General features: G+C 41.3%; 1 long non-coding RNA gene and 1 other non-coding gene across 2 annotated transcripts in view; one reads left to right on the top strand and one right to left on the bottom strand.

Moving 5' to 3' along the window:
• Positions 1–25759, bottom strand: part of LOC125484956 — a 79692-nt gene that overhangs the window by 12047 nt on the left and 41886 nt on the right. The window lies entirely within an intron of this gene.
• LOC125485080 lies at positions 3161–3263 on the top strand. Its single transcript, XR_007263841.1, has one exon. It is a non-coding gene; the product is annotated as a U6 spliceosomal RNA (small nuclear RNA).

Here is a 25759-nt window from a genome sequence, read left to right as displayed (position 1 = left end):
AATATTGGCATTTATTTTGAGAGGACTTGAATATAAAAGCAGGGATGTACTTCTGAGGCTGTACAAGGCTCTGGTCAGGCCACATTTGGAGTATTGTGCGCAGTTTTGGGCCCCATATCTCAGGAAAGATGTACTGGCCCTGGAGCGGGAGGTTCACAAGAATGGTCCCAGGAATGAAAAGCTTGACATAGGAGGAATGTTTGAGGACTCTGGGTCTATACGCGATGGGGTTTAGAAGGATAAAGGGGGATCTAACTGAAACTTAGAGAATACTGAATGGCCTGGACAGACCAGATGTTGGGAAGAGGTTTCCATGGGATTGAGGGTGATTTAGTGGTTTGGATCAGAAATTGGCTAGCTGTAAGAAGACAGAGGGTGGTGGTTGATGGGAAATGTTCATCCTGGAGTTCAGTTACTAGTGGTGTACCACAAGGATCTGCTTTGGGGCTGTTTGTCATTTTTATAAATGAGCTGGATGAGGGTGTAAGAGGATGGGTTAGTAAATTTGCAGGTGACACTAAAGTCAGTGGAGTTGTGGATGGTGCGGAAGGATGTTGCAGGTTACAGAGGGACACAGATAAGCTGCAGAGCTGGGCTGAGAGGTGGCAAATGGAGTTTAACGCGGAAAAGTGTGAGGTGATTCACTTTGGAAGGAGTAACAGGAATACAGAGTACTGGGCTAATGGTAAGATTTTTGGTAGCGTGGACGAGCAGAGAGATCTCAGTGTTCATGAGCATCAATCCCCAAAAGTTGCCACCCAGGTTGATAGGGTTGTTAAGAAGGCTTACGGTGTGTTAGGTTTTATTGGTAGAGGGATTGAGTTTTGGAGCCATGGAGGTCATGTTGCAGCTGTACAAAACTCTGGTGCGACCGCACTTGGAGTATCGCGTACAGTTCTGGTCGCCGCATTATAGGAAGGATGTGGAGCATTGGAAAGGGTGCAGAGGAGATTTACCAGGATGTTGCCTGGTATGGAGGGAAGGTCTTATGAGGAAAGGCTGAGGGACTTGAGGCTGTTTTCGTTAGAGAGAAGAAGGTTAAGAGGTGACTTAATAGAGACATACAAGATGATCAGAGGATTAGATAGGGTGGACAGCGAGAGCCTTTTTCCTCGGATGGTGATGGCTAGCACGAGGGGACATAGCTTTAAATTGAGGGGTGATAGATGTAGGACAGATGTCAGAGGTAGGTTCTTTACTCAGAGAGTAGTAAGGGCATGGAATGCCCTGCCTGCAACAGTAGTAGATTTGCCAACTTTAAGGACATTTAAATGGTCATTGGATAAACATATGGATGATAATGGAATAGTGTAGGTTAGATGGGCTTCAGATTGGTTTCACAGGTCGGCGCAACATCGAGGGCCGAAGGGCCTGTACTGCACTGTAATGTTCTATGTTCTATGTTCTAAGTTCTAAGAGAGACTAGGATTATAGGGCACAGCCTTAGAGTAGAGTAAAGGGAAGACCTTTTAGATCGGAGATCAGGAGAACTTTCTTCAGCTGGAGAGTGATGAATCTCTGGAATTCACTGCCACAGGTCATTGAATCTATTTAAGTTGGAGATAGATAGGTTCTTGATTTTCAAGGGGATCAAGGGTTATGGGGAGAAATTGAGAGAATGGGGTTGAGAAACTTAGCAGCCACGATCGAATGGTGGAGCAGACCCGATGGGCTGAATGGCCTTATGGTCTGAAAATCCCCCATTTTCAGCCTTCTTAAAAACTAGTCTTTCAACTAGATAACAAGGTGTAGAGCTGGATGAACACAGCAGGCCCAGCAGCATCAGAGGAGCAGGAAGGCTGATGTTTCGGGCCTAGACCCTTCTTCAGAAATCTCAGATTCTCCAGCATCTGCAGTTCCTACTATCTCCTTTCAACTAGATATTTGATCATTTTCTCACCAGAAATCAGCAACTATTCAATTCTTGCTCCATCTATAAAAGCATTTTAGGAAGTTTGCTGCATTAAAGGCAGTGTGCAATTGTTGGATAATTTATTTTCCAATAAATTCTATACAGAATTTGCCGCACAGAAATAAGCCATACATATCTGGCTACATACTTAGCTTAAATCACAATCTTAAATTTTCACCCAGTGCGCTATCTTTACCTACGTAAATTTTCTTATGCATTTTCATTATCATTATCTATTTATCTTCTTCTTCAAAGTTTTTTTTTGCTTTATTTACTCAGGGCATTTCAGCATTTTCCTTCAAGGAAAATGATCCCTAAAGATTGCAAATTCTATATCAATGCAGTCACGAACTTGGGAGAATTGTATAATCAAGTGAAAATTAGAAAATAGATGAACAAAACTTGCAAAGATGCTTGCAAACCCTCAAGACTGGCTGCTTAAAACCATACAGGAGAATTGACAGGCTGGCAAAGTTGAACAAAGTTGAGTAATTACCTAAAGGAAATGAGTAAATATTTACATATACTGGACAGATTTCAACAGTCAGAGAGTATAAGCAGTGTATAGTTGACAAATATTAAGATTTTAAACACCAATTGAAACAAGGGAAAGTAGGTATCATGATACACAAGAACCACTCTGGTCCACCAAAAAGACAGAAAACTGCTATATGAACCTTCAATCATTTCCACACATCACTGTATCAGACTAACACCTATAGTGAATAACCGAGTACACCAGAACAATGTTGAGCTTCAAAACATATGTGAACGCTTAGAATGTACCAAATTTACAGATGTCCCAAAATGTTATGATTGCCCGATATAAGAGATGAACTATGCATTTATGTTTTCATGGTTTAGAATTTTGAAAAGCGTAAACACAGGATTATCTAATTAGCTAATGAAGATTGACTTAGCTATGCTTGAAAAGACTTCACAATTTTCACGGGAAACCTCACTTAAAACAATATTGTTGTAGATGCCCATCACCTGCAAACTGTACAGGCAGGAATATAAATATAATTTTAAAACTAATTAGCACATTAAAGTTACATTTATGTCTTACAGATAAGAATAGTTATACAGTGAATAGAACGGGAACGTCACCACTCATATTGCACATAATTACATTTTCCTGAGTGCACATGCTATACTTCAACCAGTGGAGGAAGCAAATATCAAACTGTGAAATTAAATTACACCAATTTAAATTGAACAAATGATATAAACATTTAGTCAGGATAGACACTTTGGCAGCAAATATCCTAAAATTGGAATGATACAGAGAAGATTGGCATGGCCCCTGCACAAGAATGACATGCAAATTTGTGAAGCTTTGGGGGCCTCTTGTGGCACAGTGATAGGTGTCCCTACACCTGGACCAGGAGGCCCGGATTCAAGTTCCATCTGCTCCAGAGGTGCGAAATATCATCTCTGGACAGGTTGGTTAAAAAGATAGGTTAATTTTTTAAAAAAGCAAAAAAAAAGTTTTATATGCTAATAATGATCTTTCAAAATAATGAATATAGTTTCAACTACTTACACAAACTAAGTTTATACTATCAAAACACTTATTTCAAGAAAATGGCACTGACTGTTTGCCAAAGGTATCAAACACAATTTAAACTGCAGCTATCAATTCAAATCCAACTAGAAATTCAGCAGAAACTTCTTTATCCAAAGACAGGAACTGCCTACAAGTCATTAAAATGAATGGTACAAATACTTTAAAGAGGAAATTAAACATGAAGGAGACAGGAATATATGGTTATGCCTATACAGTTCAATTTAAAGGGCGGGAAGAACTTGTTTAAATCATATACACGAGCATGGAGCAGTTGGATCAAATCGCCAGCTTCTATACTTTAGAATATGTAATTTTCAGGACAGCACAACTTAAATAGTCTCATGTGGAGCTACTTTTTTTGGGCTGTTAAACAACTGTACACATCTCATTCAAATGTAACGTCATCCCCAGCACAATGGTCCCTGGAACATCTGCCACAACGATGAGCCTTTCTCATCAGCTGCAAAGCTGGACACCATCCAACCCTTTTAAAAGTTAACGTGATAGTCTGACTGCCTCTTATACAAAGCCAGATCTTTATACCTTTTACACTGAAATCCAACTGACTTATCGCATTCTCCATTCCAAATTCAGAAGCAAAATAATTACCCATTTTACTGTATTTTCTTTTACCAAGATGTGCCAACTTTTGCAGTACTTCCAATACATTCATTCAGCAATGCTATCAGTAAACAATCATGTACACTTAGTTATCTCAATATTGCTGAAGAATTAATTAGAAAATCTAAGAATGATAGTTTACGCAAAGCATGCTTCAAGAAACTGAAGGCATCTCCAGCAGGAATTTAGACACTTTTTCCAAACTCACCAGCTCACATTTGGTGATGCTGCGAAGTACCAACAATATCTTTTGTACTTCTGTTGACAAATGGGGTTTTGGACATTCAAGTTGAATTAGAATAAATGACTGACATTCTCAATGTCTTCAATAATGATCAACACTTCATTAAACTTAAAACTACGACATCAAGCATCAATTTCCTAAATACCACAATTTTTAAAGGCATAAGTTAATTCTCTTTTCAAAATAACTGACGAACATGTTATGAGAGAGGCAGAAGTGGTGCACGGTTTCTCCAGACCGATCATTCCACAGGTCAAAAGATAAAACAAAAATACTTCCCTGTTCTTGAGAAGGCCAATTTAATACTTCATTTATGTCAGGTTTTAAATAGGATTTTAACCAGCTTTCTTAATATAAACATAAAATTAGTTTATCAAAACAAAACTTATTCAAAGATGATGCACAATTGGTTAACAAACACAAGCAGTAATTTGCAAGTATAAATATTTATCCCTTTAAAAAAGTCAAAAGACGCAGACTCACTTCAGGGAAAGAATAAAAACTGATTTCTTTCTGTGGAGTTTCACTTCTTATAAAGAAATTTTCCAGTCATTAGAGTTATTCTTGGAATCACAAAGAATAAAGCATGAACGTTCTTATGTTTGTCGATCTGATATTCTGGCATATACAGTCAATATCACTTATTATATCACTGCCTCTGGAGTCTTGGCAGACAACCTACTCGGTAAATAGAGCAATAAAAAGTTCCTTCAAATCACCTTTTCAAGAGCAAACAGGTTTCATCCTGAACTCAGCAAGGAGATTTTTATTTCAGAAATAGGAGAGATTATCTGCGGCCTTCATTACGGGCTTCAAGTCCCCCAACTAACTCTAGATATCAAAGCACTTTCCACCCAGTTACTGTTAAAACAGTTCCAGCAAGGGTCAAGAGCAGAACAAAACATTATTACTAGTCATTATATATCTAGAAAGCTTTGTTAAAAATTCTAATGTCATACAGATCTTTCAATGGTCCCTTTTAAAGAAACTACCACAAATACCTGCATGATACTTCAAATAATCCACTTCTCCACATCATTCAAAATATAAGTTAAATTCTCTAAGAAACAGCAAATATGAAGCATTTGTGAACACAATTCTGCACATGAAAAGCCTTCACCCTCAACCTTGCCCTGTACATTTACAATGCTGGAATATTTTAACCCAAGTGTTTAAAAACTTATTTACTATATTGCAGACGTCAATCTCAGATTTAAATTTAGCAATTGGCAGAGTTGTTCATTACAGAAGGATCCACTCATCTATCCTCTACCAAGATTTTTTTTCTAATCTGCTGCTTTTCAAGCATTTTCTATTTTACTTTGATCACTAGTACAGTGTGATAGAAATTTCCTCCAACAAAATGCTAAGATTCTGATGAAGGGTCTAGGCCCGAAACGTCGGCCTTCCTGCTCGGCCTGCTGTGTTCATCCAGCTCTACACCTTGTTAGCTAAGATTAAAGCTGTTGCCTTTGATCCTCACCACAACATGTCCTCTAGCTATGAAACTCCATCTCTCTTCTTGACAACTGAGACTGAATGAAACGACCTCATATTTCACTCCAAGATAAGCTGCTGACCACATATCCATGCTATCACTAAGACTCCGAATTCCAATTTCCTTCCATTTTCTGACATATCTACTTCAACTAACCTGCTGTTGAATCCACAACACTGTCTACAGGTTATAGCCAACAGGTTTATTTGAAATCACAAGCTTTCAAAGCACTGCCCCTTCATCAGGTGAAGTGAGAGAGCAGAGCACACAGACACAGAATTTATAGGCAAAGAGACTGATGGACAGAGAGATGAAGAGATCATACAAATTCTGTGAGTGGAGTGTCAACAGGCCAAATAATAGGTGTCTGCAGGCCAAATAATAGGTGTCTGCAGGTGATCAAGAGTGCCAGATGGTGTGAGTAAAGTGTCAACAGCTGAATAACAAGCGAAAAGATAACCTATAATCTGATTAAAAGAAGCAGAGAAATAATTTAAAAAATTAAAAATTAGGTGGTGCTGGAGACAAACCAAATGACTGGAATAACATAACACGTCTAAGAATCACTTGCCAAGGGCCTAACCAAAGTAATAAGTAATCCAAAACTGTACAATCTAATTAGGGGAGAGAGATCATAAATTTATCAAGGTGATGGTGTCAAAACAGAACAGAAAGGAAGATTTTACAGATACAGAACATTGTGGTGGGGTCACATGTAACGTGACATGAACCCAAGATCATGATTGAGGCTGTCTTCATTGGCTATCAATTTCTGCTCAGCAATTCTACATTGTTGTGTATCTTGAAGGCCGCCATGGAGGACACTTACACAAAGCCTGGAGGCCAAATGTCCTTTAGCACTGAAGTGTTCCCCCACTTTAGTTAGACTCTTCGCATGCAATTCAGACCTATTATGTTATTCCAATCAATTGGTTTGTCTCCAGCACCACCTTATTTTTGTTTTTTTGTAAATATCTCCCTGCTTCATTTAATCAGATTATAGGTCATATCTTCGCTTGTTATTCAGCTATTGACACTTTACTCACACCATCTGACACTCTTGATCACCTGCAAATACCTAATATTTGGCCTGTCGACACTCTACTCAGTATTTGAGAGATCTTTTGATCTCTCTGTCCAATGATCTCTCTGCAAATAAATTCTCTGCCTGTAGCTTCCCCCTCACTTCGCCTGAAGGGGCAACACTCCAAAAGTTTGTGATTTCAAATAAACCTGTTTGGCTATAATCTGGTGTCACCTTTATCTTTTTCACACCTGATCATGATGTTCCACTGATCCAGGTGTGATGATTCTGGACAAAACAGTCTAACTTATGTTACAACCTGGTTAGCGAGCGCGACAGTGCTTTGTTTAAAGCAAATGAAACTCAAGATCACAGGTACCCAAGAGTATAAAGTCACATGATTCCAATGTTTTGAACTAACTGAGATTTTCTATACAATGTTAGAAAAGTAAAACAATTCACAATATACAGTAAGTCTGGAAAATCACAAATCACGAAATCATCTATCCACATCAAAAAAAAAATCAACACCCACAGGCAAAACTTACATATGTGCAATTTTTAACAAGCGCCACACTTGTGAATTTCATCTTTCGCAGGGGCTCTCGGGAATGGAACCCTCACGGAAAAGGAGGAATGACTTGTACATACGATTTGCATTGTTAATGTGCTTAACAAGAAGGTAAATGTCTTAGCAGGCAAACTGTGGAGATACACTCCACTGACTGTTAAATGGTCAAAGCAGCAAAGACAAATCCCACGCAGACAATGGTGAAACAATGGTTACCAAATCTCACTAGAACTCGAGTTCTGAGGAACGGTCACCGGACCCAAAACCTTAACTCTGTTTTTTCCTTCACAGATGCTGCCAGACCTGTTGAGCTTCTCCAGCAACTTTGCTTTTGTTCCTCACTAGAACGCTTCCTGCTTACCAAGGAATTCCTAATCTTCATTTTCATATATCTAGCCTGAGAGACTCCTCAAAGCCTCTCCAATTTGGGCTGCCATCAATCTCTGCTCACCTCTTCATAATTTAACCTCTTCTCTACCCATCAAATTCTCCAGGAATCCAGCAAATGCTCCTAAGCGGCCAACTACTTGTTTAAAAATTTCATTCACAGGAAGAGGGCTGGCACAACTTCAGCTTTTATCAAAGAACTAGCTTCACCTTCACCTCACCTAGCTGAATTTCTTTAAGCCCCAGTCTTTCTCATTTGTTTGGAACTATCACTACATGCCAGGGCCCTTTGTGCTGAACTCAAAACTTGTTTCACAGTGCAGAGTCACCACACCTTGGGATATCTCCTGTGTCCAAAGACTTGGAGCCTGCTAACAGTAGCACTTAGCCACTTCTGCTTCAGTACTCTCCCATCTTCAAGCTGCAATTAACCTTGCCCAATAAGCACTAGCAAACTGAAAGCAAAAAACCTTTTGTTAAGCTCCACCCAGCTCAGTGATCCTTAACCTGACACTTAGATTAAGTATACCTCATTTACAACTTTTTCTTTGATTGAAAGTAAAAGAATTTACAGCTTTTTAGACTTCACTGACTGTTTTTAATAAATTCAGCTTCAACTCCCAAATCAAACCGTCTCTCTAGACCATCATTACTGCAAGAACTGTAGACACATCTCCAACTCAGCAAGCCCACCTGCTATTTGTGATCTTCATTACTATTAATCTCCTGAAGCAACAACATTCCAGCCAACACTCAGGCAAATCCCAATCCAATAAACCTGCAAAATTTTCCTTAGTTTGGACACCAGAGCCAGGTCCGAGAGAACACTTCAGACCGACTAGGCAAACAACTACCTTGTGTATTGTAAGCGCTCATATTGCTTGGCGATATAAATTGTTGGCCTGCGCTTATGAGGTCTTCAATGAAGCAGATCTGGGTTTTGTACTCCTGCCACATCCAGTTGTGGATTGTGGTGGACAATTAAAGAACTCAGAAGAGGAGGGCCCACAAATATCCTTATTGTCAATGATGAGGGAAGCCCAGTACATTTGTGCAGAAGTCCAGCATTTTCAACCAGGAGTGAGTCTTCAGTGCATTTGATTCACTTAAAGCAATATCAAGAAATAGTTCAAGACATGGGATACTGCACAGACAGACAATCAGCTCTAACAACATTCCAGCAATAGAACTGAAAACATGAGCTCCAGAAACAGACAACCTCCGAGACAAGATGTCCGAATAAGCCACAACATTGGTAACTATCCTGAAATGTGGTATGTCTTCACCAAAGGTAGAACAAATGCAACCAGGTCAACAAAGTGATGGAAGGTGTCATCAACAGTGCTGTCAAGCTACACTTACTCAACAATAACCTGCTCATTGACACCCAGCTTGGATTCTGCCACGCAAATCATCTTCTGACCCCACAGCAGCCTTTGTGAACAAGGAAACTTCAGAGGGCACATTAGGATGACTGCCTGTGACATCAAGGCAGCATTTGATACCATGCAGCATCAAAGAATGTTATTAAAACTAGCACTTTACATTATCCTAACTTGGAACTATATCACTTCTCCTTCACTACAACTGGGTAAAAATCCTCAAACTTCCTTCCTAACAGTATTGAGGGTGGAGCAAATGAACTGCAATAGCTCCAAAAGGCACCTCATCACCTTCTCACACTGCCTAAATAGCCATGCCCACACACCATGAATGAATTAGAAACTGTTAATTCTGGGCCCAATAAAGCGCCACAACCAAAGGCATACAGAGCTGAGAAAATTGTTAAATCTTTGTTAAACGACACTTACCATTGACAGGAAGCAACAGACATGCCAAATTCTGGGCACTGGGGCTTCTACTTCATGACTACTGGCATGGTACTAATACCACTGACTGCACTGTTCGAACCCTCCAGACTGTACCAAGGACAGGTGATTAAGGAATAAAAGATTAGAAAACTGTCTGCATTCCTCAATATGGTGGTGTCACCACCATAATGAAAATCCTGCAGATACCTGCCCAGGAATTTAGAAATATAGCTGGCTTGATTTCCTTTTCCTGACTTAACTGTGAAACGCATGGAATGATTAGTGCCCTCGATAGGTTTACTGGTCACCACGTGGAACAGTTCTGGGGCTTCTACAACTTTTAAACATTAGTGGCATTCTCATGGTAGTCTAGCTTGCTTAGGCATGTATAGCTGCCTCACTGTCAGAAGTCACCAGTCGACACTGGTTTTGATATAAATACTTAAAATTACACAAGTGAACTAAACTCATTTATTTGTAAAACGCCTCACAACTTAAAATTTCAACACTGACATATTAGCACCAATATTTTACAAAAGATTTATATTGTTTTCACCCAATATGTTTCATTTTTCTATTGTACTCTTAGCTCATTATAAGAGAACATTTAGAATACTACTAGTAACTTAATACTATATCCTGGTCCTCTACAACTAAAAAGCATGCTCATGAGACGCAACCAAGTTTGGAATGATAACCTTTAATTCCTTTGCTGGACATTTTACACAAAAACAGAGGACCGAGATTTCTTATACCTACCATTATGATTCCTGAAGTTTGGGCTACAATATAGATCAGAGTACAAGGATGTATTTGATCTTCCGTTATTTGTGTTCCTAAAATAGGAGTCTCCCCCCAAGTGTTCAACCATTTGTAGATCTGGGTTGCGTTAGCACATTTTGCATGAATAATTGATCTCACTACAATCTTGGGTCACATCAGGGCTACACTACAACGGCATAGTATATTATTTTTCTCAACAGTACATGTAATTCCCAAGGGAATTTTCATTCGTATACCTTATTTGTTGTTTATAATCTAGATCTTTTTATGGATTCCCCTGCTGGTTTGACTGACGTATTTTCCTTTCTGTTGTCATGGATATGATTTACTGTTGTCATGGTTATGATTTACTATCCTACATCCCGCTGCTTTACACTCCTTTTTAATTGCTTTGGTCTTAATTTTCCAGCATGTATCAATTCTCTTGAATCTGGATGAGTTTACCAGCCATTCCGCAATTTACTACAAATTTCATTCAGTTGATTGGCCTAAACTAGAAATGGACATCATACAAACTTTGTTTGCTAAAACAAGGAAGGAATATAAATGGTACTCAATGCCGATTACAGACACCATCCACAAAACTTTGCAGGGCAGGGCTTAGAGACCGCGCACCAAAAACAGGAGCACTATCTCCTCATGCTGATCAGCCACATTTGGGGACACACACGTTTTGCTTGGCTATGCTGGGGTGTATGCAGTTTCATCCAATACTGACATCATTGGTGTGCATATGTTTTGTGAGCCCTCCCTGCTGCCTCCAGCTTGCCCCCTTTCCTGGGTTCACAACTGTCCCCTCTCCTGAACTGCAGTTCCCATTTCACAACAATTTACTGATCCACCCTGACCAGTATTTGTTTATCCTTGGTTCAAAATATTCCCAAAGGGTTTCCTTTCCTCCTTCAATTAGAGACACTCCTGAAAGCTTGTAGTGTCGGCTGTTATTTTCAGAGTTTGCTGCTCTGATCCGCCTCACTGTGGTAGTGCACTGGAAATCAAGATGAACAATTCCTAGAGGTGTTACAAAAGTTTAAAATCATTCAACAAACTAAGCAAAGTCCTTAGTTTGTTTCATTGATGGATTTAGATTGACAGAAAACATGGACCAAGTTTCTGTACTTAACACAAACTATTTATTACAAACAAATAGGCTGTAACCACAAGTAAAAAACAATTATGAACTATCTAGATCAGTCTACTAGTTAAAACTCTAGTCCTCTTCCAAAAATACCTAGACATAAAAAACACATTAGTGCTATAGATGGAGAGGAGCAAAAATAAATGGAAAAACATTTCAATGGCACCAGTCCTCATGATCTGATGAAGGAGTTTGCTTTGCTTCCAAAGTCCTTTACACAGGAACACTGGAGTAGGAGTAGGCCATTCATCCCCTCTAGACCACTCAACAACTCAGTGAAATCATGGCTGAACTGAGGCCTAACTCCTTATAGCTGCCATTGCTTAATACCTTTGCTTAAAAATTTATCTGTCTCAGATTTAGAATTAACAACTGACCCAGCATTCACTGCCGTTTGCAAAAGAGTTCCAAGTGTCTACCATTTCTTGTGGGTAGAAGAGCCTCCTAACATCTCTTGTGAATGGTCTGGCTCGAATTTTCAGACAATGATACCAAGTTCTAGAATCCACAACCAGTGGAAATAGTTTTCTAAACTTTTATTTGGGTTCTTTCACTTCTTCCAATGAGGCACAACCAGCCACAAGTCTCTGACTCATTAAGAGCAATAACTGACAGCAACTGGTTGGAGAAAGCAATTTGCTTCTTTTAGCTTCAGGTATTTTACTGGTTAGAGAGAAATAAACACATTGCCTCCCTTTTCAGAGGACCTAGGACTTCTTGTACCATTCACACCACAAGCTGCTCAGCTACCCAGTCAGACAGGTATCATCAGGGTGATGACCTTGGCCATCCCACTGCTGATCACAATTTCGCAAATCAATCAGGAACTTGTTGCCAGCAACGTCTCTTTGTGCCTAGCTGTCTCCTTTTATGTCTTTCCCCAGTGCTTGCAAAGCAACACTGTAAACAGTATACACAATTGAGTTTCAGAACTTACTTTATGAAGGTACAGCCATTCTTTCAACATTGCTTTGTTGTAAAACAGTCTTTTTCTCAACTCAGTCCACAACAAAAATAAATTAAAAAGATGTGGTCTTTACACCTTACACTGCACCTTTTTAAAATTCGTTCACTGGATGAGGACATCCTGGCTAGGCCAGCATTTATTGCCCATACAGCAGTTAAGAGCCAACCACATTGCTATTGGTCTGGAGTCATGTGTAGGCCAGTCTAGTCCAGCAACCGACAGCCAATGAATATAGAGCTTCATTGTAAAGGATCAAGATTAAAATATGGCAAATTGTCAGATTACAGGATATGAAAATTTAATGTTACTTAGTTCCTCAAACCTAAGTTTTCCAAAAGATAATTTGTTGTTTGTGATAAGACATGATATGTAAAACTAATGTTGCATATTTGCATGTGTTTTAAAAAAACACTGATACAGGCCCTGTCCAATGAGTCAAAGTGTTTGTCTAAGTAACACCATGGCCCACAGAACAGGAACATCTCCGGTTTGATCTACACCAGGTTCACAGTTAGCTCTTCTTAGTTACATTGAATAAACCTGACAACACTCGAAGAACAGATAAATGAGTCAGAGGATTATGCCGCAGTGACTCAATGAAATCGAGATAGCGGACACAAATCAGGAAACAGTGCTCAGTCATGAAAAGCACGTGGTGGAATTTTCTGCCAATATTTACTGTCAAGGCTCATACAGGTGGAGGTATCTTGGAAATCGAATGGCTTTTAGAATAGGTAGGGAAGGCAGACAAAATTGCATTTTTAGCCTGTAGTGAAGTTTTCGGAAGAGACAAAGCATTTGTGCACTTTGAAATCACAAGACTGACCTATTTGAGGATCTCCATGCAAACTGAAAAAAATTAATCTTTTCAAGAATTTCAAGGGAGAACTCAGTCTCTTTCAAAAGATTATTTTGAATAGGAAGTACTGCCATTTATGCATTGTTTCTTTCAAACTTGTGTGGTCAACTAACAAAACAGTTTTTTTTGAAGTTATTCTGGTGAGAAACATGAGAATCACATAGAGAAAGCTATGTTAGAATTTGGCTGGAGAGAACCTCTAGCAATGTTTCAACAGGTCATTTGTGGTTCATTACAAATTTAATCCAAATATTTATATGTGGTCAGGTTTTTGACACAGGAAAACAAAGCAGTGCTTACATTCTTGCACAAGGTGCTTGAAACATTTCACCCAAGCAAAATATGCAGCATCTGACTGACAAATTACATCTTAATAAATATTTTGAAGACTTGAATCAAAACATTTCACAGGAAAAATACTTAAGTTGGGTCTTCTGGTACAAATCCAAAACGAAGAGTTGTTTGCCCTTCAGATTTAATGCAGCATCCAGGACGACTCATTTGACTCTGCTGGAAAAGCTCAGCAGGTCTAGCTACATCTGAGGAGAAAACATTAGAGTTAATGTTTCGGGTCCGGTGACCCTTCTTCAGAACCCCCTTAGTTCTGAGGAAGGGTCACCGGACCCAAAATGTTAACTCTGATTTCTTCTTCACAGATGCTGCTAGACTTGCTGAGCTTTTCCAGCAACTTCTGTTTTTGTTCCTGATTTATAGCATCCACAACTCTTTCGGTTTTCCTTTGACTCTGCATTTGTTTCAAAACATGTAACTGAATCAAACCCCCCAATTTAAGTTTTTTTTTAGATGGATTTTAATTCAATGTGGCTTTTGGAATGAAAACAGTTTCTAAATTCAGAGATAACTTTTTTTTTTGGGGAGTGGGGAAAGACAGTGTGGTGAGAAGACACCTGCCATTCACCTTAACTATACCACCCATTATTATGTAAACCTCTAAAACGTCACCTCTCAACCTCCTATGCTCCAGTCAAAAAACATCCCACACTATCCAGCCTCTCCTTATAACTTAATCCCTCCATTCTTGGCAACATCCTGGTAAATCTTTTGTGAACGCTTTCCAGCTTTTTTTAAAAATTCATTTTGTGGGATTTGGGCATCTCTGGCTGACCAGCATTTATTGCCCATCCCTAGATGCCCTTGAGAAGGTAGTGATGAGCTGCCCTCTTGAACCACTGCAGTCCAGTTGTAGGCAGGGAATTCCAGGATTTTGACGCAGTGACAGCGAGGAATGGCGATATATTTCCAAGTCAGGATGGTGAGTGGCTTGGAGGGGAATTTGGTAGTGTTCCCATATGTCTGCTGCCCTTGTCCTTCCTTGATGGAAGTGGTCGTGGCTTTGGAAGGTGCTGTCTGAGGATCTTGGGTGAATTTCTGCAGTGCATCTTGAAGGTAGTACACACTGCTGCTATTGAGTGTCAGTGGTGTTGCGAGCGGATGCTTGAGGATGCAGTGCCAACCTAGTGGCCTGCTTTGTCTTGGATGGCGTCAAGCTTCTTGAGTGTTGTTGATGCTACACTAATCCAGGCAAGTACGCCATCACAATAAAAACTGAAAGAACTACAGATGCTGTAACTTAGGAACAAAATCAAAGTTGCTGGAAAAGCTCAGCAGGTCTGGCATTATCGGTGAAGAAAAAAATCAGAGTCAATGTTTTGGGTCCGGTCACCTTCCTCAGAACTCGGTTCAGAGGAAGGGTCACTGGACCCGAAACGTTAACTCTGATTTTTTTCTTCACCGATACTGCCAGACCTGCTGAGATTTTCCAGCAACTTTGATTTTGATTCATCACACTCCTGACTTGTGCCTAATAGAGTGTGGACAGGCTTTGGGGAATCAGGTGGCGAGTTACTTGCTGCAGTATTCCGAGCCTCTGACCTGCTATCATAGCCACTGTGTTTATGTGGGGAGCCCAGTTGAGTTTCTGGTCAATGATAACTCAAGGATGTTGATAGCGGGGGATTCAGTGATGTCAAGGGGCAGTCGTTAGATTGTCTCTTATTGGACATGGCCACTTGTCAGCCCAAGCCTGGATATTGTGCAGATCTTGCTGCATTTGGACACGGACTACTTCAGTACCTGAGACATCGCGACTAGAGCTGCACATTGAGCACATCCCCTCTCCTGACCTTATGATGGAGAAAAGGTCATTGATGAAGCAGCTAAAGATGGTTGGGCCTAGGACACTACACTAGAGAACTCATGCAGAGGTGTCCTGGAGCTGAGATGACTGACCTCCAACAACCACGACCACCTTCCTATCTGTCAGTTATAACTAACCACCAGACAGTTCCTCCCTACCCCCGCAACACCCAATGATTCCAGTTTTGCTAGGGCTCCATGATGCCACACTCGATCAAATGCAGCCTTGATGTCAAGGACTGTCACACTCACCTCGCCTCTGGAATTCAGCTCTTTTGTCCTTGTTTGAACCAAAGCTGTAATCAGGTCAGGAGCTGAGTAGCCCTGGCAGAACCCAAACTGTGCATCACTGAGCAGGCTACTGCTGAGCAGGTGCTGCTTGATAGCACTGTTGATGACACCTTCCATCAATTTACTGATGATGGATAGTAGACTAATGGAGCAGTAACTGGCTGGGTTGGATTTGTCCTGTTTTTTTATGTACAGGACATACTTTGGCATCAACCCGACAATGTGGAAAACTGCCCACGTCATAACTCTATTGGAATAGTTTGGCTAGGGGAGCAGCAGGTTCTGAAGCACAGGTCTTCAAGGCCCATAGCCTTTGCAGTGTCCAGTGCCTCCAACCGTTTCTTGATAACACATGCAGTGAATTGATTAGGTTGAAGGGTGTAATGCTGGGGACCACTGCAGGAGGCCGAGATGGGTCATCCACTTGGCACTGCTGGCTAAAGATTGCTGCAAAAGCTTCGGCCTTATCTTTTGCATTGATGTACTGGGCTCTTCCACCATTGAGGACGGGGATATTTGTGCAGGCTCCTCCTCCAGTGAGTTGTTTAATTGTCGACGACCATTCACGACTGGATGTGGCAGGACTGCAGAGCTTAGACCTGATCCGTTGGTTGTGGGATCACTTAGCTCTGTCTATCACTTGCTGCTTATTTTGTTTGGCATCCAAGTGGTTCTGTTTGGTGGCTTCACTAGGTTGATACCACATCTTCAGGTATGCCTGGTGCTGCTCCTGGCATGCCCTCCTGCACTCTCCGTTGAACCAGGATTGATCCTCTGGCTTGGTGGTTATGGTTGAGTGGGGATATGCTGGGCCATGAAGTTACAGACTGTGGAGGAATATAATTCTGTTGCTGTTGACGGCCCACAGCACCTCATGGATGCCCAGTCTTGAGTTGCTAGATCTGTGCCAAGTCTATCCCATTTAGCACGATGACAGTATCACACAACATGATGGAGGTTATTCTCAATGTGAAGACAGGACTTCGTCTCCACAAGGACTATGCTGTGGTCGCTCTTACCGATACTGTCATGGACAGATACATCTGCAGCTGGCAGATTGATAAGGATGAGGTCAAGTATGTTTTTCCCTCTTGTTGGTTTTCTCACCACTGTGTCTCACAACTGTGTCTTTTAGGACCTGACCGGTTCGATCGGTAGTCATGCTGATAAGCCACTCTTGGTGGTGGACATTGAAATCCACTCCACACCCACCACCGCGAGTAGATTTTGTGCCCTTGCCATCCTCAGTGCTTCCTCCACATGGAGGAATACCAATTCATCAGCTGAGGGAGGACAGTCAGCGGTAATCAGCAGGAGGTTTCCCTGCCCATGTTTAACTTGAAGCCATGAGACTTGAGACTTCATGGGGTCCAGAGTCAGAGTCAATGTTGAAGACTCCCAGAACAACACCCTCCCCAACTGTATACCACAGTGCCGCCAATTCTGCTGGGTCTGTCTGTCTTGCTGGTGAGACAGGACATATCCAGGAATGGTGACGGTGGTGTTTGGGACATCGTCTGTGAGGTATGATTCTGTGAACATGACTATGTCAGGCTGATGCTTGACTAGTTTGAGAGAGAACTCTGCCAATTTTGGCACTAGCACCCAGATACAGGGAGAAGGACTTTGCAGGGTCGACAGGGCTGTTTCTGGTTTTGTCTTTTGTGGTGCCTGGGTTAATGCCTGGTGATCCAGTTTCTTTGAGACTTTGTAGCAACTGGCATAACTGAATGGCTTGCTGGGCCATTTCAGAGGCAATTAAGAGTCAACCACATTGTTGTGGGTCTGGAGTCACATGTAAGCCAGACCAGGTGAGGGTGGTAGATTTCCTTCCCTAAAAGATATTAGCTTAACAATATCCTTCCTATAACAGGGAGACCAGACTGGACATAGTACTCCAGAAGAGGCCTCACCAACATCCTGTACAACCTTAATGTAACATTCCATACAGAGAAAGATTTCAACAAATTATAAAAGGACAATAACAACCTTGGACAATGGGCAGATAATTAGCGTTAAAATTCAACACAGATAAATAAGAGTTGATACATTTTTGGGATGAAGAAGAGGTCACATATTATTTCAAAGGTACAGCAGAGTAGAGGACTGGAGGGATATAGTCAGGAGTTGCACAGAAAAAGGTACTTCAACCCATCAAGCCTGTATTGGTTAAAAACGATCATCTAAATATTTTAATCCCATACCTTTGTATGTCTTGGCATTACAAGTGTACATCTAAATTATTACAAAACATAGATCACAGAACATATCAACACAGGATAGGGCCCTTTGGTCCATGATATTGTGCCAAACATGATACCAAATTAGACTAATCCCTTGTCTTGCCCTAGGTCCATATCCCTGCATTCACTGCATATTCATTTGCTTATCTAAAAGTCCATGAAATGCCCCTGTCACATCTGCCTCCATCACCATGCCCGGCAGGGTTTCCAAACATGGACCATTCTTTATGTAAAAAAACTTGCCCCTCACATCTACTTTGAACTTTCCCCCTCTCACCTTAAGTGCACGTACCCTAGTATGAGACAGTTCAACTCTAGGAAAAAGATTCTGACTTTCAATCTTTCAGTGCATCTCAATTTTTTAAAGACTTCCATCATGTGTCCCTTCAGAGAAATCAGTTTGAGTTTTTCTAGCCTCTCTTTGTACCTCTAATCCTGGTAAATATCTTTTGCACCCTCTCCAAAGCATTCATATCTTTCCTGTAATGTGTGATCAGAGTTGAACACAATACTTCAAGCGTGGCCTAACCAGAGTCTTATGTAATATGACATCTAGACTCTTGTACTCCATTCCCTGACCAATAAAGGCAAGCATGCCATATGCCGTCTTTACCACCCTATCTGCTTGCGTGGCCACTATCAGGGAGCAAAGAACTTGAACCCAAAGATCCCTCTGTACATCAGTGCGTTTCAGGGTCCTGCCATTAACTGTATACTTTACCTTAGATTGAGAAAAAAGAAATGAATGATCACCTCATTGAGATTGTACTACAGACATCCAATAGTCAGCAAGAAATTGAGAAACAAATTTGTAAGGAGATCTCAGTTATCTGTAAGAATAAAGGATGGTTATGGTAGGGGATTTTAACTTTGTGAACATAGACTGGGACTGCCATAGCGTTAAGGGCTTGGACGGAGAGGAATTTGTTAAGTGCGTACAAGAAAATTTTCTGATTCAGTATGTGGATGTACCTACTACAGAAGACGCAAAACTTGACCTACTCTTGGGAAATAAGGCAGGGCAGGTGACTGAGGTGTCAGTGGGGGAGCACTTTTGGGCCAACTACCATCATTCCATCAGTTTTAAAATAGTGATGGAAAAGGATAAACCAGATCTAAAAGTTAAAGTTCTAAATTGGAGAAAGGCCAATTTTGACAGTAGTAGGCAACACATTTCAAAAGTTGATTGGGGGCAGATGTTCGCAGGTAAAGGGACGGCTGGAAAGTGGAAGCCTTCAAAATTGAGCTAACGAGAGTCGAGAGACAACATGTTCCTGTTAGGGTGAAAGGCAAGGTTGGTATGTGTAGGGAATGCTGGATGACTACAGAAGTTGAGGTTTTGGCCAAGAAAAAGAAGGAAGCATATGTCAAGTACAGACAGCAGAGATCAAGTGATTTTCTAGAAGAGTAGAAAGACAGTAGAAGTATACTTAAGGAGGTTGGCTAACGTGGTGCCACTATTTGAGAAAGGCGGCAATGAAAAGCCAGGGAACTAGAGACTGGTGAGCCTGACATCAGCCGCAGGCCGACTGTTGAAGGGAATCCTGGGGGACAGGATTTACATGTATTTGGAAAAGCAAATAGATTAGAGATAGTCAATATGGTTTTGTGCATGGGAAATCGTGTCTCACTAACTTGAGTTTTTTGAAGATGCAACGAGGATTGAGGGGGGCAGAGCAGTGGACGTGATCTGTATGGACTTCAGTAAGGTGTTCCACGAGGTTCCTCATGGTGGACTCGTTAGCAAGATTAGATCATATGGAATTGAGGGTGTCCCTGCTTTTTGGATACAGAACTGGGTCGAAGGGAGAAGACAGAGTTGTGGTGGTGAGTTGCTTTTTAAACTGTGACCAGCGGTGTGCCACAAGGATCGGTGCCGAGTCCGCTGCTTCTCATCGTTTTATATAAATGATTTGGATGTGAACATAGGAGGTACGGTTAATAAGGCTGTGGATGACACCAAAGTTGAAGGTGTAGTGGGCAGCAAAGAAGGTTACCTCAGAGTACAAGTGGGATCTTGAATCGATGGGCCAATATGCCAAGGAGTGGCAGGTGGAGTTTAATTTAGATAAATATGAGGTGCTGCATTTTGGAAAGGCAAATCAGGGCAGGGCTTATACACTTAATGGTAAAGTCCTGGGGAGTATTGCTAAACAGAGAGACCCTGAAGTGCAGTTCATAGTTCCTTGAAAGTGGAGTCGCAGTTAGATAGGATAGTGAAGGTGGGGTTTTGGATGCGTGCTTTTATCGGTCAGTGCATTGAATATAGGAGTTGGGATGGTCATGTTGCGGTTCTACAGGATGTTAGTAAGGCCACTTTTGGAATACTGTGTGCAATTCTGGGTCTCCCTACTATAGGAAGGATGTTGTGAAACTTGAAAGATTTCAGAAAAGATTGGTAAGGATGTTGCCATAGTTGGAGGGTTTGAGCCAAAGGGAGAGGCTGAATGGACCGGAGCTATTTTCTCTGGAACGTCAGAGGCTGAGGGATGGCTTTATACAGGGTTATAAAATCATGAGGGGCATTAATAGGGTAAATAGACAAGGACTTATCCCCAGGTGGGGGAGTCTGAAACTAGAGGGCACAGGCTGAAGATGAGATGGGAAAGATTTAAATGGGACCTAAGGGGCAACTTTTTCATGCAGAAGGTGGCGCATGTATGGAATAAGCCGCCAGAAGAAGTGGTGAAGGCTGGTACCATTACAACATTTAAAAGGCACCTGCATGGGTATATGAATATGAGATAGTAGGAACTGCAGATGCTGGTGAATCCGAGACAACAAGGTGCAGGGTATATGAATATGAAAGGTCTAGATGCATATGAGCCAAATGCTAGCAAATAGGACTGGATTTATTTATGATATTTGGTCAGTATGGGTGAGATGGAACGAAGGATCTGTTCCCCTGCTGTATTTCTCCATCACTCTATTTGATCTCCCAAAGTGCAACAACTCTCACTTACCCGGATTAAATTCCATATGCCATTTCTCCCCAGATCTGCGACTGATCTATATCCCGTTGTATCCTTTGACAACCTACACTATCCATAACTCCACTGATCTTTGTGTTGTCTCAAATTTACTAACACACCCACCTAGATTTTCAAGAAAGTCATTTATATGTATCAAAATAGCAGAGGCCCCAGTTCGGATGCCTGCACAACACCACTAGTCAAAGTCCTCCAGCCAGAAAAACACCCTTCCCACCACCATTCCCCCTACCTTCTGTGAGCAAGCCAGAATCCAAGCACCCACGTCATCGTGGATCCCGTGCATCTTAATCTTCTGGATGAGCCTACCATGAAGGACCTTGTCAAAAGGCTGACTAAAATCCATGTAGACAGCTTTCACTGCTCTATCTTCATTGAATTTTTCAAGGAGGTGACAAAGGTGATCAATCAAGTTATTAACACATGACCTGCCCCGAATAAAACCAAGCAAAGTGTCCCTAATTAGGTCTTCTTTTTCCAAATGCGCCTAAATCCTATCCCTAAAAATTCTCTCCAATAGCTTTCCAACCACTGATTCTTAAATGTTATGACATTTTCTGCCCCAAACACCACCACAGGCAGTGAGTTCCAGATTCCCACCACATCAGGGCAAATTTTATTTCCCTCCCATCCGCTTTAAACCTCCTGTCCCTTACCTTAAGTCTATGCCAGATGGTCACTGATCCCTCTACCAAGGGGGCAACTTTCCCATCCATGCCATTCAATTTTATGTTTCTTATGTTTCATGACCCCTCAGTCATCTCTGCTCCAAGAAAAATAACCTGTGTATCCAGTTTTTCTTCACAATTAAATCCCTCAAGCACTAGTAACATCACTGTAAATCACCTCTGCACCTTCTCCAATGCAACCGTATCCCTCATGATGTAGACTGCAGGAATGCATACAATACTCTAGCTGTGGCCTAATCAACAATTGACACAGTTCCAGCACAATCCCCTGCTTGTAAACTCAATGCCTAGGCTAATAAAGGCAATTATCCCACTTGCCTCTTTTACTACTTGACTCCCAATTCTGCGAGGGGGTGGCCGTGCACACTAACGTCCCACTGATTGTCGGTGCTTCCCAGGATCCTCCTGTTCATTGTGTATTCCCTTGCCTTTTTTGGCCTGTTCAAGTCCAAGCCCATCACCTCACACCTATCCAGATTGAATTCTATTTGGCACCGTTGACTCCATCTGACCAGCCCATCTGCGGCCATTCTCACAGTTTACCATGCCACCACTTTGCGTATCATCCGCAAACTTCGTGATCAACACTTTTGCATTCAAGTCTAAATCATTTGTGAACACCACAAACTGTAAGGGACCCAATACTAACTCCTGCGGAACACCACTGGACACAGGCTTTCAGTCACAAAAGCACCCTTCAACAATCACCCTTTGATTTCTGCCATTTGGCCAATTCTGGATCTAATTAGCCAAATTTCCTTTGATGCCATGGGCTCTAACCTTGGCTATTAGGCTCACATGTGGGACCTTATCAAAAACCTTGCTGAAGTCCAAGTCAACTGCACTGAATGCATTGCCCTCATCTACATACCTCTTCAACAACTTTAATCAAGTCGTTCAGACATGTCTTCCTCTTAACAAAACCATGCTAACTATTCTTGATTAATCTTTGCCACTCCAAGAGCAGATTAATTCTGTTCCTCTGAACTGCTTCCAATTGTTTCCCCACCACCAAGGTTAGACTGAAGTTTCTTGGTTTATGACTTACTCCCTTTTGAATAATTGGAACACACTGGTTGTCCTCCAGTCCTCTAGCACTTCTTCTGTTACCACAAACGAACTGAAAATTGTCAGCGTCCCTGCCATTTCCTGCCTTGCCTTACTCAACAGTATGGAGTACATTTCATCCAGCCCTTGAGATTTAGCTACTTTTCAGCCTGCCAGACCACTCGGATCCTCTTTTCTGTCTTTGCTAATTCTTTTAAGTATATCACTTCCTCTCCCTGGATTTCTATACCTCTTATTGGCAAACACAAAATATTCATTTAAAATCCTACCAACATTCTCTGACTCATTACCACTGTGGTCCTTACTAGGCCTTTGTCTTTCACTAGTTATCATTTAATCCTTAATGTAATGTACTTGCAAGGTAGCTCAGGATTCACCTTTATTTTACCTGCCAGTCCGTTTTCGTGCCTTCTTTCTGCTCCTCGAATTTCTTTTTAGGTTTCCCTTGCACATTTGGCAGTCCGAGTGCTCCTGCTGTTTTAAGCCCTCTGTATCTGTCATAAGCCTCCTTTTTATTCTTTATCTAATCCATTGCATCCCTTGATATCCAGGGTTCACAGGATTTGCTGGCTCCACCCTTTGTCTGTACTGGAACATGTTTGGTCTGGTATGAGCAGGAAATTTTTAGAAACCAAACTAAGAACTAAGTAAACAAAATAGTGATGCAGGGCCAGGCAATGTGTTGTACCTGCATGATGTGGGAGCTGGCAGATCCCACTGTGGCTCACAGTGACCAAATCTGTAGCGAGCATTGATTGCTTGAAGAACTCTGGCTCAGAGCCAATGAGCTGGAGCCAGAACTTCAAATACTGCACAGTTAACAATTCAGGCCCAGTGATCCTTCTTCAGAAGGGCTGCTTAGCTTCTCCAGCAATTTCGGTTTTTATTTCAGATTTCCAGCATCCACAATTCTCTGATTTTCTTTTTTTAAAAAAATCACCAAGATTCTCTCATCAACCCATTCAAAAGTGCTATTACATACCGTGAAAGTAGGTGGGACTTGAACTCAGGTCTCCTGCCTCAGAGATAGGGATACCACTACTGTGCCACAAGAACCCCAAGAAATTGTCCCTTAACTCAGCACCCATCAGCCCTGTTTTGTCTGCTTTTGCTGTCACTGTTGCATGAGAGAACAATATTGTATACAACACATAACGCTCTCCAGTAATCACCATTTTTAAAACTTCAGCCTTTACTTCACGGTCTCTTTGTTACGAACAAGTATTTTTCCTGTTTTGCCCACAAAGAGAGAATTTTTAAAAGTAGTCTTCACATTTTTAGTAGATATTTTATTCCATAAAAGAGACGTGTACAAAATAGTTGCACAACCTGCCAAAAATGCACAGCTAATGAATTCATGCAGCCCGTCTGTACAGGTAATCCAGCCTCAAAATGCACTGCAGTCAACAGCTAAACAAATTGCAAATTACTCTTACAGCAATGGCACTGGCCAAGATATGTGTATGGAAAGGAAAACATTACATGACAATTGCTAAACTTACATATGCATTGTTAAAACCCAAATAAGAACATCCTCTCATTAGCCTAGGGTGTACGTCACAAGCAGAACTAAAGCCTTATCAATAACTGGATGATTTCATGCAGTTATTCTTCTGGGAAATATGAGTTTACCAGGGATCACAACACCGAACGTACACACTGGAAAGAGGAAACAAAGGAATTTAGATATAAATGAATCTTGGGAACAATAGACAAAACAATATACAAAAGTGATAACAAGGGGGAAATCACAAACACAGTGGCAAAGCAGGAAATCTGATATTTCCACAGTTGCAAAACAAAAGGAGAGACATATGAAATACTAAACGAGAGATCTGTTGTGAAACCAAAGAAAGCTTCTGGAATTTACGACCAATTTAATGATAGTAATCTTGTTAGACAAAATCATTACATTCTGTTCAATTTATTGGCATTCTTTATAGGGGTAATATGTACTGTAGATAAGGTGATGCCTTGAGTAAACTCACAGGCCTGCAATTGGTCAGGTTGGATTTGTCCTGCTTTCAGTGCAATGGACATATCGTGACCATTTTTCACATTGTCCAATAGATGTCAGTGTTGCAGCTGTACCAGAACAATGTGGTTTGGATGCGGGCAGTTCTGTGACACAAATCTCAATAATATTGCCAGAATGTTGTCAAGATCCACAGTCGAGTATCGAGCACCTTCAACTATTTCTCCTCATCACTCAGCTTAAATCAAATTTGTTAAAGGTTGTTCTCTATGATGCTGAGGACCTCAAGTTGTTTAGTTGTTCTGCTTAGCCCAGACAATATGATGCTTTTTTGCTGCTTGGCATGCAAATAGTGCTGGGTTGCATATCAACCTAGTGAAATTATACCTTTAGGTAGGTCTGATTATGGCTCTTACTGCAAGTTTGTGCTCCAGCACTCTACGCTGAGCTAGGATCGATTGCCTGGCTTAATGGTAATGGTGGAGTGGGGATATGCTGTGCCATGAAGTTAGATATTTTCTGTTCAAACTGTTGAGTCTCCCTGGGCCATGAGATTACAGATTGCAATCCAGCACAATTCATCTGCTAGCGGTGTTCTGGAGGGATTGGTTCTAGGTCCGCTGTTGTTTGTCATTTATTATATAAACGATCTGGATGAGAATATCGGAAGCATGATTAATAAGTTTGGGGATGACACCAAAATTGGCAGTATAGTGGACAGTGAAGAAAATTATCTAAGAGTATAAAAGGATCTCGATCTGCTGGGCCAATGGGCCGAACAGTGGCAATGGAGTTCAATTTCAATAAATGCCAGGGCAGAAATTACACAGTTGATAGTACTCGAGTTAGTGTTGTTGAACAGAGAGACTAGGGGTTCAGGTACACAGATCCTTAAAAGTGACATCACAGGTAGACCAGGTTCGACATGCTTGCCTTCAATGGTCAGAGGAATGTCTTGCCT

The sequence above is a fragment of the Rhincodon typus genome, chromosome 15 (assembly GCF_021869965.1).
Source record: "Rhincodon typus isolate 14 chromosome 15, sRhiTyp1.1, whole genome shotgun sequence".
NCBI classification, from domain to species: domain Eukaryota; kingdom Metazoa; phylum Chordata; class Chondrichthyes; order Orectolobiformes; family Rhincodontidae; genus Rhincodon; species Rhincodon typus.
Note: the sequence above shows the minus strand (reverse complement) of the source record. Positions and strands in the feature narration are given on the sequence as shown.